Source organism: Lynx canadensis, chromosome D1 (genome assembly GCF_007474595.2).
Source record: "Lynx canadensis isolate LIC74 chromosome D1, mLynCan4.pri.v2, whole genome shotgun sequence".
Lineage (NCBI taxonomy): Eukaryota > Metazoa > Chordata > Mammalia > Carnivora > Felidae > Lynx > Lynx canadensis.
The window spans coordinates 61,150,540-61,166,992 of record NC_044312.2 but is presented as its reverse complement, the minus strand read 5'-3'; the positions used below and the strand labels follow the sequence as shown (position 1 = coordinate 61,166,992).

The following is a 16,453-nucleotide window of genomic DNA, read 5'->3' as shown; positions in this document are numbered from 1 at the left end:
GCAGAGATGTCCCTGTTTTTGTTTTTGTTATAGCTTCACTTTCTTATCATTTAAAAATTGTTTTCTAATATAGAAAACATACCGAGGTAAAAAAAATTAATAATTATTTGTGAGCTCAGTCCAATAGAGAAAGAATAAGTACTACAAGGTGCCCTGACTCTTATTTGCCTCCGAAAACATAAACAACCCAGCCAATTAAGAAACCATTGCCTAGAGAGGTGATGGCTAAGGCCAAAGTGAAGAGCGTCTGTTGTTTATTGTGGAGAAACACTAGGAGTATACTCTCAACGGCAGCTCTTCACTGGCCTCATTCCTTCCTGCTGACATAGAAATTTATTTCATCCAATGCAACGGACAGGATGATATTAAATTCATTGGATCTTCCTGAGACTTTTAAAGATAATCTTATCACCTTTCAAAGATATAACTTTGTTTTTTTCCTGCCTGGTGCAGGTGGCCACTTGATCCAGTTCTCAGCCTGCTCTGCCCACATATCTCTGCATTTACGGCCACGACTATTCACCAGATCCCAGCAGCTGATTCACCTTTTTCTTCCATAGGAATAAAGACTCACAGACAGCATCAAGCAGCACAACCCTTATATTCTTCTGAGCAGTACATGGAAGGTGCCTTTATGCTAGGTTTCTAGCACCTAAGGGATATTTCTAGGAAAACATCCCAGTTTAACCCCAACTTAACACAGTGATCTGGGATAGAGTCCTCGGAGACTGCTCACAAACCTCTATATTCTACTCCCCAAACAGAAAACCCTAAGGAACATAGAAGCACAAGGAAGTGTATATAAATAAAAGTTGAAGAGTGGGGACAAAACACAGTTATTGTCATCATTACTTGACACATGTGACAACAGATACACTGTATCTCCATGTGAACGTGACTATGTGGCCCAGTTCTATGGCTTAGTGATCGTCTACATATAGAAGAAGCTAGCTAATTTCAGCTCAAATATTTGAACTAGTATAGAGAGCGTTTTTTATGGCTTTAAATTTTACTATTTCTCTTCACTAAATTTTTACCAGCCTCCTCTCATATAACTGCTTTGAGTTTCCCCAAGTAGCACTAAACGCATAGAGCCATGATCCATTTTCCACACCCTTTTCTGGGCATGAATTCTCTCCCACAACCACAATTTCACCTGGACAGATTGCAAAAGACCTATTGATAAGTGCCTAAATTTCAACCCTGGAGCCAGAGTGCTCGTGGTCAAGTTCTGGCTATGCCACATGCCAGCTGCGTGACTTTGGGTGACAGGTATTATTTCTGTGCCTCAGTTTCTTTAACTATAAAATGAAAATCAAAATAGTTTATTCCTCATTGGGTAGATTTGAGGTGTAAATTAAATGTCTTTGAGGCATTTAGAACAGTGTCCTGAACATAGCTGTACATAGTAAGTGGTCAATTATAGTTTGTTCCTTTTTCCCCTTGTCCTGCCCCTCCTCTTCTCTCCCCTTCTTTCCCTTCTCCTCCTCCTCTTCCTCCTTCATATTCTTATTCTTATTCTTATTCTTATTCTTATTCTTATTCTTATTCTTATTCTTATTCTTATTCTTATTCTTATTCTTATTTCAGCTCACAAGAACAGTTCCATAGATATTATTCATGCAGGGCAACTTTAGGAATCACTTACCAATCGCTACTAACTCTAGAGCCATTTTCTTCTAACAATATTAGATATTTTCTACTCAAACTGTAGAGTCAATCATGTAGATCCCCTTAGAATGTGATTTTTTGGATTGAAAAAAAAAATATCTCTTGGGGCACCTGGGTGTCTCAGTCCATTAAGGATCCAATTCCTGATTTCAGCTCGGGTCATGATCTCACAATTTGTGAGCTCAATCCCTGTGTGAGGTTATTTAAAAAAAAAAAATTCTCTGTGAGGAAAGGCTTGTCCACCGGGAGGGCACCATGTAATCCAGGCAGGAGGCATGGAGCAGACACTTTCCACAGCCCTCAGAAGGCAGTGGCACTGCTGACGATCTCAGGCTTACAGCCTCCAGAACTGTGAGGAAATAAATCTCTGTTGCTTAGCCACCCAGTCTGTGATGCTTCGTTACTACAGCCCTAGCAAACTGATGCAGTTATCTTGGTTGCAGATGATTTTATAAGCATGATTACACCTATCATCCATCATCTATACGGTAATCAAGGAATCTGATACCATTGTAATTCCTGTTTCTTTTAGGTAACCTCTTGTGATATTTCTTTCCCCTTTGAAATATATTAGTGTTATATCTTTAAATTTCTAAACATGCATCTTCATTTACTAAAAGAATTGTGCCTTTATAAGGTATGGATCTATGACATTAAAAGACAATTTTCTTTGATTTAAAATCCTTTGATTATCCTTTTCTTCTTTCTCTTAATGTAACTTCTTTTTTTGGCAACCGGTTTTCTAGATGGATCTTTTATGTATACTTTTCTTTATTGCATATTTTAATCATTGTTTCTCTTCTTCCTAATATTGTGAGATATTTCTTCGAATTTATTTCCCCATGCTTATACTGGTTTTTTAAAAATATGTGTGGCCACTTATGAAGCACTCCAGAATTTAAAAACCTTTTCTCCTATCTGAGTTCCTGAGTTCTGAACCAAATGGAGGGATCTTTTAAAATGTCAAACAAATGAAGACAAAGGAGTTTATTATTGATAAGCTGATGACTGAGAATCTTGTTTAAGTGTTTTCTACAATGAAATTCCTAACAGATCCACTGAATTAGGTAGTCCTACTAGCCCCATCATAGTCTGAGAAGAGGCATCTAAACATATAGTATATTCCTATAAGATATAGCAGGAAGTATAATTTGTGCTCTTTCTAGGCTGTTGGTTTCCACACACAAACAAAAGGCACAAATTAACTGCACTCATTTTTTTAATTTCTCTAAATATATATTTTACCTTTATTCTTATGTATCATAAAATGATACATAAGCTTTACCCCTTCCAAGACTTTTCTTGGTGCTTTGTTAGAAAAGACCAAATATAGCTTTCAGCCTGGGAATAATTCACCCCATTACTAAAGTAACACTCTTCCAAGTACACAGCCAGACGTTCTGTTCCTCTACACTCTCTGTTAAGAGTAAGAACTCTTTTCAGGGTGCATGGGTGGTTCATTGGGCTAAGTGTCTGACTCTTGATCTCAGCTCAGGTCTTGATCTCAGGGTCATGAGTTCAAGCTCCATGCTGGGCTCCACACTGAGCTTGGAGCCTACTTAAAAAATAAAAAGAAGAAGAACTCTTCTCAGTCACATATAAGATCTGAGAATTGTTCCATCTGTTCCTTTCTGGTGACTATTTCCTTGGCCTCAGTAGTTTCTTGACATACATATACTGACCAGTACACAACTGAAAGCTTCTGAGGAATGTCCTGAGGTCATGTGTGTCAGTCTCCATGCACCTCTCTCCTCTATGGTGTTCTTGTAATTCAGGGAGATGGTCAGACTCTTTGGGTTCTCTGCCTTTATCCATGACTTGATAAATTTCCAGAGAGTAAGTCAGGGAAATCTTTGGGCTCTTCTCATTATGCCCCCCTATTTTTAGAGATCATTGTCATTGGTTTCTTTTACCCAGTTTCTTAGAACAATTGTTCTATAAACTTACCACTTTGTTTTTAGTTATCTAAGGCGAGAGACTAAATCTGATAGCTGTTATTCCATCATGGCAATAAACAGAAATAAAATGTTTGCTTTGTATTTAATATTTGAATGCTTAATTTTTTTGTCCCAAGTTATAATCTGATTATGTGGGTGAACACACTCCAAAACCATCAATATTCTGGATTAATATCATCCTCTTCATCTCAGTGGTGTGAATGCACATCTGCTTCGGTTTTTCCACTTACTATATGTTGACTTCAAGTCAGCAATCATGACTTATGTGCCTATCTCAACACTGGCAGTTGATTATGATTCTAATAGCTCTATAAGGGGGGGGGGACACTAAGATAAATGGCAAAGGATGAGGTTAAGAAGTCGGTTATAGTGATGATATTCAGCAGGGCAAAGATTGGGTCTGGCAGGGTCTTTCAAATTTCAGGTACAATATAGGACAAGTCTACTTTGTTGAAACAAGTTTTTCCACAAAATTCTGGCCCTGGGCAGGTGAATAACCAATCACAGACTAGCAAAGATAACCTGATTTAGGTCTTTGGATTATTAAGAGATCTCAATTGTATTATTATTTTCAAATACAATAAAATGTGTCATTAATAAGGTTACATTGCTATATTAAACACCTCATAAGGTATTATTCACAATGATCTTCATAAAATACAGGGAGATGAAAGAGCAATGACAAAATTTCAAATTTACAAAGAAGAAGCATAGAAATTAAAGAGATTTAAGGAATTCACCTAAGTTACATATGCAGGAAGTTGCACAGTTAAGAATCTGATGGAGAAAGTTTTCCTCCAAATCAATGCCTGGTGTTTCTAAAGCCTCCTACTTTGTCTAAGCATGTAGAAAACTGCAGGATGAATCTCCTTGGTCCTGACACTGTAGATGATGGGATTAAGTACTGGTGGGAGAAGCAGGTAAATGTCAGCCATGACGATATGGACGATGGGACGCAAGTGTTTCCCAAAGCGATGGACCATGTATGCCCCTGTTAGAGGTACAAAGAAGATAAGAACCACACATACCTGGGACAAACAAGTGTTGAGTGCCTTTAGTCGCTCTTCAAAGATGCAATGCCCAGAACAGCATGGAGAATTATGACGTAGGAAAGGAGTGTGAAAACTGAGTCTGCACCCAGTGTGATAATGACCACACACAATCCATAGATGTTGTTGACACTGGCATCAGAGCAGGATAATTTCAGAATATCCTGATGCAGACAAAAGGGGTGGCTGAGCACATTAGCCTGGCAATAATGATAGCGCCGTAGCAATATGGATGTAGGCATCATGACTCCTGCGCTTCACAGCAAGCAGCCCAAGCCAGTCTTGCCAATGACATCACTGGTAAGGACGCTTGAGTAGTGCAATGGACGACATATAGCAATGAATCTGTCAAAGGCCATGGCCAGCAGCACTGAAGACTTCAAGAACGTGAAGGTGTGGATGAAAAAGAGCTAAGCAAAGCGAGCTCCTACTTTGATTTCCTGGGCTTCCCACCATTACACAGCCAGTATTGTGGGGAGTGTAGAGATGGACATGCCCAGGTTAGTTACTGACAAGATGGACAGCAGATAATACATGGGCTGGTGGAGTGAAGACTCATTCCAGACAACAGAGAGGATGGTCATGTTGCCTATAAATGCCATCAGGTATGCAAGACAAAATGGAATTGAGAGCCAAGCATGAACAGACTTTAGCCCATGGAAACCTCCTAAGAGAAGGATGGGTTCCATAGCATCATTGTTATTCCAGACCACCATGGTGGCCTTCAGAAGCCTTTTGGGTGTGAGAGATGCTGACAAAGTCACAGACTATTCAGATTGGTGAACAAATTCTACCATATTCATGTAAAATCAATCTTTAGTGTTATTCAAATGACTTACACAAATGTGAGTATGAAGAAAGACATCCCAGGCATCTGAATCATCAGTTCAGGAACAGTTTATAAAATATGAAATTTGGTCACAACTGTATACCGGGACATGTGAGCACTGCTAGGATGCTATCAGGTTTATACCACAGCCTTGAAAAAATTCAATGTACAGGCAAACTAGAGAAATGTAAACCTTTAGATAAATTGTGTAATTAATACAACAAAATCTAAGTGAAAATAAAGAAGCTGTATTGCTCTCCTTCAAATCAGCCTGCAGATCATTTCTCAATCTTATTTTTATTTTTCAGGGTTACCCTTATACCTTTAGTCTGATTGTTTTTCATATATTTTTTTCTAAAAATTAACATATATGTTCTATGAAAGTGCAACACAATGAAGAAGAGAGAGGTCATTAATTTTAACATTTGATAACCTTTAATTCATTGAAATTTTGTAAAACTGGAAGCTCCAGTTGCGAGAGAAGCCAGGACTGATTTATTAAATCATCATGAAAAAAGAAAATCTGAGAATAGGTCACAAATGACCCTCTGAAATCTAATTAAACACACGTTTTCGCTCATTAAAACCTAATAGTAAAGGACAAAATATTAGTGGCATATTTTACTAATAATAAGAATAATAATTTATTATACTTTTATTTCTTTTTCTTTTTTTATGAAATTTATTGACAAATTGGTTTCCATACAACACCCAGTGCTCATCCCAAAAGGTGCCCTCCTCAATACCCATCACCCACCCTCCCCTCCCTCCCACCCCCCATCAACCCTCAGTTTGTTCTCAGTTTTTAACAGTCTCTTATGCTTTGGCTCTCTCCCACTCTAACCTCTTTTTTTTTTTTTTTTCCTTCCCCTCCCCCATGGGTTCCTGTTAAGTTTCTCAGGATCCACATAAGAGTGAAACCATATGGTATCTGTCTTTCTCTGTATGGCTTATTTCACTTAGCATTACACTCTCCAGTTCCATCCACGTTGCTACAAAGGGCCATATTTCATTTTTTCTCATTGCCACATAGTACTCCATTGTGTATATATATCACAATTTCTTTATCCATTCATCAGTTGATGGACATTTAGACTCTTTCCATAATTTGGCTATTGTTGAGAGTGCTGCTATGAACATTGGGGTACAAGTGCCCCTATGCATCAGTACTCCTGTATCCCTTGGATAAATTCCTAGCAGTGCTATTGCTGGCTCATAGGGTAGGTCTATTTTTAATTTTCTGAGGAACCTCCACACTGCTTTCCAGAGCGGCTGCACCAATTTGCATTCCCACCAACAGTGCAAGAGGGTTCCCGTTTCTCCACATCCTCTCCAGCATCTATAGTCTCCTGATTGGTTCATTTTGGCCACTCTGACTGGCGTGAGGTGATACCTGAGTGTGGTTTTGATTTGTATTTCCCTGATAAGGAGCGACGCTGAACATCTTTTCATGTGCCTGTTGGCCATCTGGATGTCTTCTTTAGAGAAGTGTCTCTTCATGTTTTCTGCCCATTTCTTCACTGGGTTATTTGTTTTTCGGGTGTGGAGTTTGGTGAGCTCTTTATAGATTTTAGATACTAGCCCTTTGTCCGATATGTCATTTGCAAATATCTTTTCCCATTCCGTTGGTTGCCTTTTAGTTTTGTTGGTTGTTTCCTTTGCTGGGCAGAAGCTTTTTATCTTCATAAGGTCCCAGTAATTCACTTTTGCTTTTAATTCCCTTGCCTTTGGGGATGTGTCGAGTAAGAGATTGCTACGGCTGAGGTCAGAGAGGTCTTTTCCTGCTTTCTCCTCTAAGGTTTTGATGGTTTCCTGTCTCACATTTAGGTCCTTTATCCATTTTGAATTTATTTTTGTAAATGGTGTGAGAAAGTGGTCTAGTTTCAACCTTCTGCATGTTGCTGTCCAGTTCTCCCAGCACCATTTGTTAAAGAGGCTGTCTTTTTTCCATTGGATGTTCTTTCCTGCTTTGTCAAAGATGAGTTGGCCATACGTTTGTGGGTCTAGTTCTGGGGTTTCTATTCTATTCCATTGGTCTGTGTGTCTGTTTTTGTGCCAATACCATGCTGTCTTGATGATGACAGCTTTGTAGTAGAGGCTAAGGTCTGGGATTGTGATGCCTCCTGCTTTGGTCTTCTTCTTCAAAATTACTTTGGCTATTCGGGGCCTTTTGTGGTTCCATATGAATTTTAGGATTGCTTGTTCTAGTTTCGAGAAGAATGCTGGTGCAATTTTGATTGGGATTGCATTGAATGTGTAGATAGCTTTGGGTAGTATTGACATTTTGACAATATTTATTTTTCCAATCCATGAGCAGGGAATGTCTTTCCATTTCTTTAAGTCTTCTTCAATTACCTTTATAAGCTTTCTATAGTTTTCAGCATACAGATCCTTTACATCTTTGGTTAGATTTATTCCTAGGTATTTTATGCTTCTTGGTGCAATTGTGAATGGGATCATTTTCTTTATTTGTCTTTCTGTTGCTTCATTGTTAGTGTATAAGAATGCAACTGATTTCTGGACATTGATTTTGTATCCTGCAACTTTGCTGAATTCATGTATCAGTTCTAGCAGACTTTTGGTGGAGTCTATCGGATTTTCCATGTATAATATCATGTCATCTGCAAAAAAGCAAAAGCTTGACTTCATCTTTGCCAATTTTGATGCCTTTGATTTCCTTTTGTTGTCTGATTGCTGATGCTAGAACTTCCAGCACTATGTTAAACAACAGCGGTGAGAGTGGGCATCCCTGTCGTGTTCCTGATCTCAGGGAAAAAGCTCTCAGTTTTTCCCCGTTGAGGATGATGTTAGCTGTGGGCTTTTCATAAATGGCTTTTATGATCTTTAAGTATGTTCCTTCTATCCCGACTTTCTCAAGGGTTTTTATTAAGAAAGGGTGCTGGAGGGGCGCCTGGGTGGCGCAGTCGGTTAAGCGTCCGACTTCAGCCAGGTCACGATCTCGCGGTCCGTGAGTTCGAGCCCCGCGTCAGGCTCTGGGCTGACTGCTCGGAGCCTGGAGCCTGTTTCCGATTCTGTGTCTCCCTCTCTCTCTGCCCCTCCTCCGTTCATGCTCTGTCTCTCTCTGTCCCAAAAATAAAATTAAAAAAAAAAAAAAAAAAAAAAGAAATTTAAAAAAAAAAAAAAAAGGGTGCTGGATTTTGTCAAAGGCCTTTTCTGCATCGATTGACAGGATCATATGGTTCTTCTCTTTTTTTTTGTTAATGTGATGTATCACGTTGATTGATTTGCGAATGTTGAACCAGCCCTGCATCCCAGGAATGAATCCCACTTGATCATGGTGAATAATTCTTTTATATGCTGTTGAATTCGATATGCTAGTAACTTATTGAGAATTTTTGCATCCATATTCATCAGGGATATTGGCCTGTAGTTCTCTTTTTTTACTGGGTCTCTGTCTGGTTTAGGAATCAAAGTAATACTGGCTTCATAGAATGAGTCTGGAAGTTTTCCTTCCCTTTCTATTTCTTGGAATAGCTTGAGAAGGATAGGTATTATCTCTGCTTTAAATGTCTGGTAGAACTCCCCTGGGAAGCCATCTGGTCCTGGACTCTTATTTGTTGGGAGATTTTTGATAACCGATTCAATTTCTTCGCTGGTTATGGGTCTGTTCAAGCTTTCTATTTCCTCCTGATTGAGTTTTGGAAGAGTGTGGGTGTTCAGGAATGTGTCCATTTCTTCCAGGTTGTCCAATTTGTTGGCATATAATTTTTCATAGTATTCCCTGATAATTGTTTGTATCTCTGAGGGATTGGTTGTAATCATTCCATTTTCATTCATGATTTTATCTATTTGGGTCATCTCCCTTTTCTTTTTGAGAAGCCTGGCTAGAGGTTTGTCAATTTTGTTTATTTTTTCAAAAAACCAACTCTTGGTTTCGTTGATCTGCTCTACAGTTTTTTTAGATTCTATATTGTTTATTTCTGCTCTGATCTTTATTATTTCTCTTCTTCTGCTGGGTTTAGGCTGCCTTTGCTGTTCTGCTTCTATTTCCTTTAGGTGTGCTGTTAGATTTTGTATTTGGGATTTTTCTTGTTTCTTGAGATAGGCCTGGATTGCAATGTATTTTCCTCTCAGGACTGCCTTCGCTGCGTCCCAAAGCGTTTGGATTGTTGTATTTTCATTTTCGTTTGTTTCCATATATTTTTTGATTTCTTCTCTAATTGCCTGGTTGACCCACTCATTCGTTAGTAAGGTGTTCTTTAACCTCCACGCTTTTGGAGGTTTTCCAGACTTTTTCCTGTGGTTGATTTCAAGCTTCATAGCATTGTGGTCTGAAAGTATGCATGGTATAATTTCAATTCTTGTAAACTTATGAAGGGCTGTTTTGTGACCCAGTATATGATCTATCTTGGAGAATGTTCCATGTGCACTCGAGAAGAAAGTATATTCTGTTGCTTTGGGATGCAGAGTTCTAAATAGATCTGTCAAGTCCATCTGATCCAATGTCTCATTCAGGGCCCTTGTTTCTTTATTGACTGTGTGTCTAGATGATCTATCCATTTCTGTAAGTGGGGTGTTAAAGTCCCCTGCAATTACCACATTCTTATCAATAAGGTTGCTTCTGTTTATGAGTAATTGTTTTATATACTTGGGGGCTCCGGTATTCGGCACATAGACATTTATAATTGTTAGCTCTTCCTGATGGGTAGACCCTGTAACTATTATATAATGTCCTTCTTCATCTCTTGTTACAGCCTTTAATTTAAAGTCTAGTTTGTCTGATATAAGTATGGCTACTCCAGCTTTCTTTTGGCTTCCAGTAGCATGATAAATAGTTCTCCATCCCCTCACTCTGAATCTAAAGGTGTCCTCAGGTCTAAAATGAGTCTCTTGTAGACAGCAAATAGATGGGTCTTGTTTTTTTATCCATTCTGATACCCTATGTCTTTTGGTTGGCGCATTTAATCCGTTTACATTCAGTGTTATTATAGAAAGATACGGGTTTAGAGTCATTGTGATGTCTGTATGTTTTATGCTTGTAGTGATGTCTCTGGTACTTTGTCTCACAGGGTCCCCCTTAGGATCTCTTGTAGGGCTGGTTTAGTGGTGACAAATTCCTTCAGTTTTTGTTTGTTTGGGAAGACCTTTATCTCTCCTTCTATTCTAAATGACAGACTTGCTGGATAAAGGATTCTCGGCTGCATATTTTTGCTGTCTAGCACCCTGAAAATCTCGTGCCAATTCTTTCTGGCCTGCCAAGTTTCAAAAGAGAGATCAGTCACGAGTCTTATAGGTCTCCCTTTATATGTGAGGGCACGTTTACCCCTTGCTGCTTTCAGAATTTGCTCTTTATCCTTGTATTTTGCCAGTTTCACTATGATATGTCGTGCAGAAGATCGATTCAAGTTACGTCTGAAGGGAGTTCTCTGTGCCTCTTGGATTTCAATGCCTTTTTCCTTCCCCAGTTCAGGGAAGTTCTCAGCTATTATTTCTTCAAGTACCCCTTCAGCACCTTTCCCTCTCTCTTCCTCCTCTGGGATACCAATTATGCGTATATTATTTCTTTTTAGTGTATCACTTAGTTCTCTAATTTTCCCCTCATACTCCTGGATTTTTTTATCTCTCTTTTTCTCAGCTTCCTCTTTTTCCATAACTTTATCTTCTAGTTCACCTATTCTCTCCTCTGCCTCTTCCATCCAAGCCGTGGTGGTTTGCATTTTGTTTTGCATTTCCTTTAAAGCGTTTTTCAGCTCCTCGTGACTGTTCCTTAGTCCCTTGATCTCTGTAGCAAGAGATTCTCTGCTGTCCTGTATACTGTTTTCCAGCCCAGCGATTAATTTTATGACTATTATTCTAAATTCACTTTCTGTTATATTATTTAAATCCTTTTTGATCAGCTCATTAGCTGTTGTTATTTCCTGGAGATTCTTCTGAGGGGAATTCTTCCGCTTGGTCATTTTGGATAGTCCCTGGTGTGGTGAGGACCTGCAGGGCACTTCCCCTGTGCTGTGGTGTATAACTGGAGTTGGTGGGCGGGGCCGCAGTCAGTCCTGATGTCTGCCCCCAGCCCACCGCTGGGGCCACAGTCAGACTGGTGCGTGCCTTCTCTTCCCCTCTCCTAGGGGTGGGATTCACTGTGGGGTGGCGTGGCCCGTCTGGGCTACCTGCACACTGCCAGGCTTGTGATGCTGGGGATCTGGCGTATTAGCTGGGGTGGGAAGGCAAGGTGCACGGCGGGAGGGGGGGCAGGCTTAGCTCGCTTCTCCTTAGGTGATCCACTTCAGGAGGGGCCCTGTGGCAGCCGGAGGGAGTCAGATCTGCTGCCGGAGGTTTGGCTCCGCAGAAGCACAGAGTTGGGTGTTTGCGCGGAGTGAGCAATTTCCCTGGCCGGAACCGGTTCCCTTTGGGATTTTGGCTGGGGGATGGGCGGGGGAGATGGCGCTGGCGAGCGCCTTTGTTCCCCGCCAAACTGAGCTCTGTCGTCCGGGGGCTCCGCAGTCACCCTCCCTTTGTCCTCCAGCCTTCCCGCTTTCCGAGCAGAGCTGTTAACTTATGACCTCCCAGAGGCTAAGTCGCGCTTGCTGTCGGACACAGTCCGTCAGGTCCCTCCGCTTTTGCAAGCCGGACTCGAGGGCTCTGCTTGGCTGGCGAGCCGCCCCTCCGCCCCGGCTCCCTCCCGCCGGTCCCTGGAGCGCGCACCGCCTCGCCGCCCTTCCTACCCTCTTCCGTGGGCCTCTCGTCTGCACTTGGGTCCGGTGACTCCGTTCTGCTAATCCTCTGGCGGTTTTCTGGGTTATTTAGGCAGGTGTAGGTGGAATCTAAGTGATCAGCAGGACGCGCGGTGAGCCCAGCGTCCTCCTACGCCGCCATCTTCCTGCGCCTCTATACTTTTATTTCTTTAGCATTCCTTACTTCACAATGATTTTCAGTTTTAAAAAAGGTGCTCATATTTATGAACACATTTCTCAGATAAAGCAAATGATTTATCTATTAGTTCTTTTATCTACATATCAAACAATTTCAAATTTCTAATCATTTATTCCTTTTTCCAGGAACCTGACTAGTCCTGCCTATGTGGTCCCAAAGCACACAATGGACCTTCTTATACATGTGTCTCTTTGATATTAACAATTGTAGGATTAACTGTAAGTCAGAATTTTTTGCCTTTCAATTTTATTTATCTTTCCCAATATTTGATGATGATAATTTTTAGGCTTTTCTATTTGTCATCCATCTGACTTAGACAAATATATAACAATCCCAAAATGAATTATTTAACTCCCAGATAAATTTGAATTGTGCATACTAGAATATAAATTCTTTGGTATTCCAAGACTTTACCCAATTGGAACAGATAATCAGAGAGGATATGCAGCTTTATATTCATTATTTTTGACCTCTATATTATTTACCAGTGTATTTTTATTTTTTTATGTAGTTGTTGATCTAATTGTGTAAATGCTATTATATTCCTTTGTCATTTTATATAATGTACTATCTCTATATTCTTAAATAATCTTCTAGGCCACTATTTTTAGCACCTAACATTGCATGGATATCTTCATATGATTTTTCATCATATTTTAAGGTTTTCCACAGCATGGATTTTCAGAAAGGGGTACACTGAATCAAATAATATAACATTTATATATACTGATGTATATTGCCCAATACAAATTTAAAAACAATATTTAAAATTAGACTATCATTTCTTGAATAATATTGCACTGATCCCTCTGTTAAATATATACACTTTATCTTATTTAGTTACTGTAGTAACCATATAAAAACAAAGTAAAACACAGAAGTGTCTACTTATTTGTTCAAGGTCACATAACTGATAAGTAGAATAGCCAGGAATTCACGTGTCTGTCTTTTTTTTTTAATATGACACTTATTGTCAAGTTGGTTTCCATACAATACCCAGTGCTCATCCCAACAGGTGCCCTCCTCAATACCCATCACCTACTTTCCCCTCCCACCCACTCCCCATCAACCCTCAGTTTCTTCTCAGTTTTTAAGAGTCTCTAATGGTTTGCCTCCCTCCCTCTCTAACTTTTTATTTCCTTCCCCTCCCCCATGGTCTTCTGTTAAGTTTCTCAGGATCCACATAAGAATGAAAACATGGTATCTGTCTTTCTCTCCATGACTTAGTTCACTTAGCATAACACTCTCCAGTTCCATCCACGTTGCTACATAAGACCATATTTCATTCTTTCTCATTGCTAAGTAGTATTCCATTGTGTATATAAACCACAACTTCTTTGTCCATTCATTAGTTGATGGACATTTAGGTTCTTTCCATAATTTGGCTATTGTTGAAAGTGCTGCTATAAACATTTCTATACAAGTGCCCCTATGCATCAGCACTCCTGTATCCCTTAGGTAAATTCCTACCAGTGCTATTGCTGGATCATAGGGCAGATTTATTTTTAATTTTTTGAGGAACCTCCACACTGTGTTCCAGAGCAGCTGCACCAGTTTGCATTCCCACCAACAGTGCAAGAGGGTTCCCATTTCTCCACATCCTCGCCAGCATCTATAATCTCCTGATTTGTTCATTTTAGCCACTCTGACTGGCATGAGGTGGTATCTGAGTGTGGTTCTGATTTGTATTTCCCTGATGAGGAGTGACATTGAGCATCTTTTCATGTGCATGTTGGCCATCGGGATGTCTTCTTTAGAGAAGTGTCTATTCATCTCTTCTGCCCATTTCTTCACTGGATTATTTGTTTTTCAGGTGTGGAGTTTGGTGAGCTCTTTATAGATTTTGGATGCTAGCCCTTTGTCCAATATGTCATTTGCAAATATCTTTTCCCATTCTGTTGGTTGGCTTTTAGTTTTGTTGATTGTTTCCTTTGCAGTGCAGAAGCGTTTTATCTTCATGAGGTCCCAATAGTTCATTTTTCCTTTTAATTCCCTTGTCTTTGGGGATGTGTCAAGTAAGAAATTGCTGCGGCTGAGGTCAGAGAGGTCTTTTCCTGCTTTCTCCTCTAGGGTTTTGATGGTTTCCTGTCTCACATTCAGGTCCTTCATCCATTTTGAGTTTATTTTTGTGAATGGTGTTAGAAAGTGGTCTAGTTTCATTCTTCTGCATGTTGCTGTCCAGTTCTCCCAACACCATTTGTTAAAGAGACTGTCTTTTTTTCCATTGGATATTCTTTCCTGCTTTGTCAAAGATTAGCTAGCCATACTTTTGTGCATCCAATTCTAGAGTCTCTATTCTATTCCATTGGTCTATGCGTCAGTTTTTGTGACAATACCATGCTGTCTTGCTGATTACAGCTTTGTAGTAGAGGCTAAAGTCTGGGATTGTGATGCCTCCCACTTTGGTCCTCTTCAATAGTGCTTTGGTTATTCGGGTTCTTTTGTGGTTCCATAAAAATCTTAGGATTGCTAGTTCTAGCCTCAAGAAGAATGCTGGTGCAATTTTGATTGGGATTGCTTTAAATGTGTAGATTGCTTTGGGTAGTATTGACATTTTGACAATATTTATTCTTCCAATCCATAAGCACGGAATTTTTTTTTCCATTTCTTTGTATCTTCCTCAGTTTCCTTCATAAGCTTTCTATAGTTTTCAGCATACAGATCTTTTACATCTTTGCTTAGGTTTATTCCTAGTTATTTTATGCTTCTTGGTGCAATTGTGAATGGGAGCAGTTTCTTTACTTGTCTTTCTGTTGCTTCATTATTAGTGTATAAGAATGCAGCTGATTTCTGTACATTAATTTTGTATCCTGCGACTTTGCTGAATTCATGTATCAGCTCTAGCAGACTTTTGGTGGAGTTTATTGGGTCTTCCATGTATAGTATCATGTCATATGCAAAAAGCAAAAGCTTGACTTCATCTTTGCCAATTTTGATGCCTTTGATTTCCTTTGGTTGTCTGATTGCTGATGCTAGAACTTCCAAATATGTAAAACAATTAATCACAAACATTAGCAACCTTATTGATACGAATGTGGTAATTGCAGGGGACTTTAGTACCCCACTTACAACAACACCACACCTAAAGGAAATAGAAGCAGAACAGCAAAGACACCCTAAACCCAGCAGAAGAAGAGAAATAATAAAGATCAGAGCAGAAATAAACAATATAGAATCTAAAAAAACTGTAGAGCAGATCAACAAAAACAAGAGTTGGTTTTTTGAAAAAATAAACAAAATTGATAAACCTCTAGCCAGGCTTCTCAAAAAGAAAAGGGAGATGACCCAAATAGATAAAATCATGAATGAAAATGGAATTATTACAACCAATCCCTCAGAGATACAAGCAATTATCAGGGAATACTATGAAAAATTATATGCCAACAAACTGGACAACCTGGAGGAAATGGACAAATTCCTAAGTACCCACACACTTCCAAAACTCAAACAGGAAGAAGTAGAAAATTTGAACATACCCATAACCAACGAAGAAATTGCATCAGTTATCAAAAATCTCCCAACAAATAAGAGCCCAGGACCAGATATTACTAAATATTTATAATAGTGATCACAGTATAATCCTGGCTAGAGAGGGATGTTAGTTACCAGTATCCTACCTTTCCATGACTAACTCTCTCTTTGTGTCCCTATCAACTTTTAATTTCCTGAATGCTATGCTGTTTCAAGTATTTTGCTTTTATCTGTAATAAAAATGCTCATCTTTTTCTCATTGGTCTTTGTCCAAATCCTAAATTTGGTATCATGTCCTTTAGAATCCTTTACTGGAACACTTCTCCACCTTCCACCCAAGATAGAATATGTTTTTCTTTGTGACCTTTGGCACATTAATTATATAGACATTTATTTGACATTTATTTCACATCTGTTCCTCCTACTTGACTGATCTCTTTGTGGCCAGGGTATATTTTGTGTATATCTTGATGTTCCCTGATGCTTTCACCCATTTGATCCTCAATAAATATTTGCTGGATAAGTATAAATGATCTTTCTTAACTAGAGGCTAAAGGAATGAAGGACTAAAATGAAATATATTAGGA

The 16,453-nt window shown here is 39.3% G+C and overlaps 1 pseudogene; it reads right to left on the bottom strand.

Moving 5' to 3' along the window:
• Positions 1-4,447: 4,447 nt before the first annotated feature.
• Positions 4,448-5,394, bottom strand: LOC115526262 (annotated as a pseudogene).
• Positions 5,395-16,453: the final 11,059 nt, after the last annotated feature.